The 5,542-nt window shown below is 35.1% G+C and overlaps 1 protein-coding gene across 12 annotated transcripts in view; it reads right to left on the reverse strand.

Moving 5' to 3' along the window:
- The window catches only part of Rapgef6 (Rap guanine nucleotide exchange factor 6), a 174,236-nt gene that overhangs the window by 96,662 nt on the left and 72,032 nt on the right, over positions 1-5,542 (reverse strand). The window lies entirely within an intron of this gene.

The following is a 5,542-nucleotide window of genomic DNA, read 5'->3' on the forward strand; positions in this document are numbered from 1 at the left end:
CACACACACACACACACACACACACACACACACACACACACACACACACACACACACGTGAGACATGCTGGCATGCTAAATTTTGTAAGAAAAAAACCTGGCTAATATACCCTTCTGTTTTGTAGTTTTAAAAATTCATTAAAAATTTTGTACATTAATAGCCAGTTGTATTTGAGAAGCCTCTTTCCTAATACTATTTAAATTTAATACAGAATTGTTCTCCCAAGGGAAAATAAAATAATTTGCTGTAGTAAGATAATACTGAATTCCAAATACATGGGCAGTCTGGTTCAGAGATGTCACATCAAAGTGATTTTAATACCACAAATTTATGGGTTTCTGCATAAAACTTGTTATTTATTGAATGAATATTCTGAAGGTTTAACCTTCAAGCCGACATTAAATTAGCGTTAAAAATAAAACAGGCACTAAGGTTTATACGTAAACAGATTTAAATAAAAACAATCCACTGCAAGCTGGGAAAAACCAGAGAGGCACATGTACCAAATTTCTCTGATGAAGAATAATCTATACTATATGGTACTTCACTGCAGCCCAATGTGCAATTCCTAGAAAGAGACAGCCAGAAAAACACAAAATGAATCAGAAAAGGAAACAGTTAAACCTGCTTCTGATAAGAGTGTGGACTAAAAGGAAGCTATCATAATTTTTTCTTTAAAGCTTAAAACATCTTGCCACACCCTCCTCAATAAGAAAAGCACACCACCCTGAGAACTCACCCTTTCCTTTATGCTTCCACTACAGGGCACCTACTGCACATACACCAACCCAGCAGATCATCTCCTAATGCTGCTTCCCAATGGCTAGACTCCATTTCCAAAGTACAGTAATGTATACCTCCAGGCAGCAAAACTATGAGACTAGCAGTCAATGATAAAAATAATACAACTCTCTTTCTTTATATACATTATGTGCACACATGCACGCGTGAGCGCGCGCGCACACACACACACACACACACACTTCCTCAATTTCCTCAGGTGAAGTTTCTGACTTTCAAAATGACACTATGCTCCCAACCTGAAATATGCTGCCTCTTATACAACTACAATTTAACATAGAGATGTTATTATTTTGAGCATACTGCCATGTTTGCAAAATATGATTGCTTAAAAGCTCATAAATTATGTTTTCTTCAAAAACCCAAACCTTTCTCACAAAATTTACAACCAAATGTAATATTTGTTCCGACAAATTCAAATAAGCACTAGTTTCCTGAAGGTAAGCCATTTAATATTTGGGCAGATTGATTTTTCAAGAACTAAAGTTATTTTTCCAATTTAATGATTATAAACTATAAGTTGGAATTAAAAAACCTTTAAGTACAAATGAAAAACATTTACTTTCTAAATAGAAAAATGTGGATAAATAAATTTTTTGCTAAAGAGACATGTTCTAAAGAAATATTACTAAACAAAAATTAATTAACAGGACCCAAGAAATATTTTAATTATAGTGCCAGATTATATATTTATGTATGTGGTGTTAGGATAAATGACAGGCAATCAAAAGCAAAATCTGCAGTGGCTCCTTGTTCCTTTTATAAATTGTGCTGATACCTTTGACACAATGGACGGCCTCAAGCTGGGCAAGGAGACAGTCATCTTTTAGATGCTGCTCCCGGAGTGAAATACAATCCACTAACGCCATATGTCAGACCTACTGGATATGCATCAACCCCAATAAAGGATCAAGATATTTTTTCTCTCCTCCCTCCCCAGTTTGGCTGGCTTATAAGTAAAGATGACATCATCTTGTTATACCAATTATCTCACAGTATTTGCTGTTCCAGAAACCAGTATGGTGAACCTATCATGCAAAATCTCATGGGGGTGACAATACCAAAAGAAATCCACAGTCCAAACTACACTCAGCATGCAAACTCTACAAGCAGTGTCATGATACTCCCCTCTACTGTCCCTTCAACATACAATGACTAACCCTTTAATTACTGATAGAAACGAGGTCAGTAATTTGTTAAAAAACCAAAATAAATGATTATGTGAATCAATTGTTTTCATGATCATCAAGTTTTAAAATTATCATGATTGCACCTAATTATCAAGTGAGGTCAGTGCAACAAAGGATGGAGTTGTGATTGATACAGTTTAGAATCATCACTACAGGCTAAGCACTGAAGAACACACTTCCCCTCCATATGCAATGCCAGTATGTTAAGTTATACAGACAAAATTTTTAGCTTTAAAAGGAGAATTTGACTACTGTGAGATCAAAAAAGCTTTCAATAATTACAAAAGTTTTAAAAATAAATATGTGAATGATTTAGTTACTAAAATATGCTATTTGTATATATAATTTATAAACAAAATATAAACTAGAATATTAAAATTATGCTACAGAGAAAACAAAAGATAAGGCTCTAATAGTTAACGCTATAAACATGCTTCCTCTTTATTTCAACTACTGATGACACTAATACAAAACAGAAATCATAAACAAAGGAAAGCTAACACACCTATAAGGCAGTATAAAAAAACGAAACTAGATTTTCACTAATTTCAGGCATGCAATCCACCCCCCAATCTGCACAGTGAAATGGTACAAGCTCTATTTAGAGATGCGAAATGCAAAAAGATAAGAATAAAAGTAAAACTGTCATTTACAAAATAACAGTCATTTCTTCATTTTATGTAAGCATTTGGTCTTTGAAACATATACTGTTAAACATACTGATTTTCAGAATAAATCCTACTGAAGCAGTTTAATACTGAAAAATAAATCAGTGATTCATACCAGCTTCTGTAAGGTGACCACATGCTGTCCTACCCTCTTTCCTTCCCATGCCTTAGAGGAATGAATCTGTAGTTATCAAACATGGTTAACTCTAATTATATTGCCCCTGAGTAATTTCTGCCTTCAAGCTGCTTGTCCTATCTACTCCTCATCATTCCTAGGGAAGCAAGTACCAAAGGAAGTCAGAGTAGCAAAGCTTTCCTTCTGCTCTTTTATAAGAAGCAGTATTCTTCAGCACACTGATGTGTTCACTGATTGCCTGCATGCCTGCTATCAAAAATCTTTGTCAAAACCACAAGAAGTCCATATGCACTATGAAATATGATATATCCTTAGGGAGTGATTGAGGAAGAAAGAGCAAGAAGAGAGAGGAAAGCTGTTATCATCAACGAAGGTGATGTAAGCTTCTATAATTAGAATCAGCGAAACTGAAGGAACAATAAAAGGCACCACCATGCTTCTACTTTGCCTACCCAAGGCAGCTGTAACCAGGCATTTTTTATATACAGAGGAAGGAACACATTTTGCACACAGAATTCAGCCAAGTATATATTATTAGGAGCATAATTTTACGACAGTATTTCTTTTAAAAAACAAAATCTAGTAATTTAAAAATCCATAAACAAAGGAAAATAAAATCTCATTTTTTAAAATTAAACTAAGAATACTTTAACTGAACCTGATCACACTATTATCTCTAATTTAAATATGTCATTTTATAATACTGTGAAAATTGAATATAGAGCATAGTTCTGAGTGAACAGAGAACAGATCAATCTAAAAAGCAGTAATAATCAATGATAATTTGTCTGCATTTAAGGAGTTGTTATACTTGTCTACCTGGAATGCTGTCACAAATTATCCTTAGACTGCTGACATGCAATAATACTTGAGTTAGTTTAGATAATTATCCAAAGAGTTTTCTTTAGCAATTGCTGTGCAAACAGTCACAAGTATGATACTCTTTCTCATTCTGGGGCCCTGGGCACATCCACAAGGGTTAGTGTCATCCTTAGAGAAGCAAGAACTGCCCCAGAAGACACAGTATGCCTGGCTGTCTTCCTTTCGACACTACTAAAGTTCATATTCATTGAATTAAAACAAAAAACAAAATATGACTACTGAGGAGTTATCAATATTTATACAAAAAGTAATTTTCATTCTTTTAACTCAGCAAGGAAATAACCAGTCATTTACAAATTTATACATAAAAGCTGTTTGTCAACAGAAGTAAAACCAGGAGAGGCAAAGATGTAGCACAGTATGAACGCTAAAATGATATTTTGGAAATGTTTTAACTGACAAAAAGGCAGGATATATAAGTAGTTAGCATCACCCAAATAAAGGTCTGTGCAAATAAACATTCCTTTGAAAGTTACTGCCAGTACTATTTCCAGCTCTGAGGACCTTGCCTTAATTTCTTTAATATTTTCCTATATGTTACATTACTATAAAAAGCATATATTTTTACCAAAACTTTAACAACTCTTTAAAACTCTGATATTTCTCCCACTTTTAATGTCAACTGTATCAATCCAGGACTTTTTATCTGTGGACTCACAGCCATGCAGTTAGGTATAAGCACTTACTATCAAGAACTTTGTTACTTTCCAGAAGGACAGTGAAACAGATTTTACTAGGAGATATAGACAGTAGGGGAGGGGGGGGGAGAGGGAGGGAGAGAGAGACAGAGAGAGACAGAGACAGAGAGACAGAGACAGAGACTATCTATGAAATTTTTTAAGGTAGAAGGTACCAGAAAAATTACAACCCTTGTACACAGCATTCTGAGTTGTTAAGTAGGGTGAAAGAGGAGCTGCAGAGTCTCATCCCCTGGAACTGGAGCTATGGAAACTTGTGAACCACCACGTGGGTGCTGGGAGCTGAGTCCAGCTCTTCTAGAAGAGCAGCTGGAGCTCTTCACCACTGAACTCTCTCTCCAATCCATAAATCTGCTCTCCCTTTCCCTCATGGGAATATACCTGATTCAGGCTAAGCCATATCACCAACCTCAAGTTCAAGTAAATCCTACTTGGAGGTTGAAAACATCTTAAGAAATTAATCTACCTGTGAAATGGAGAAAGGCAAAGAATAATTTGTACTGTTGCTAACACACCTCAAACTGCAAAAATCCATGGTGATACTGAGGTTAAGATGAGAAGGCAATACACTTGAAGGAGGAAGGCAAGCACCAAATAAGGGCAATGTGGTGCACAGAAGCAACAGGCCTAAATCAAGATTTTTGCAAAGAATCCTCTGAAATAAGTGGCACTAAGCTATTCACTGCAAATAAGAGATGGCTATGAACATTAAGATTCAGTTTAAACAAACAAACAAACAAACAAAAAAGAATGGAAAGGCTATGTCTACAAATAAAGAAGCTGCTGCCATACTGTATTTAGCAGGAGTAGTGGGCTCGCTGTGCACACTAATGTCAAGTTAACTTATACTGATTTTCACCTGTTAGCATATTTAACTTCTTTTATTTTAATCCATTTAGGAAAGTGTTCGCAATAGTGTTTTACAGACTACCAGACACTATGCAAACTCCTTTAATAAACCTGTAAATTATCAATCCAAACATACCAATAACCCCAGAATTAAAACACCACCAACAAACCCCACACATCAAAAAACATACAGACCAAAATAAAGCTCACAGAATAAAGCTAAGCATACTTATCTAAGTACAGATGTTGTTACTGAGACAAGCACGTCCTCTGAGGATACAATGAGGCTCTTTTTTTTTTTTTTTTTTTTTTTTTTT

The sequence above is a fragment of the Microtus ochrogaster genome, chromosome 7, assembly GCF_000317375.1.
Source record: "Microtus ochrogaster isolate Prairie Vole_2 chromosome 7, MicOch1.0, whole genome shotgun sequence".
In the NCBI taxonomy this organism is placed as follows: Eukaryota; Metazoa; Chordata; class Mammalia; order Rodentia; family Cricetidae; genus Microtus; species Microtus ochrogaster.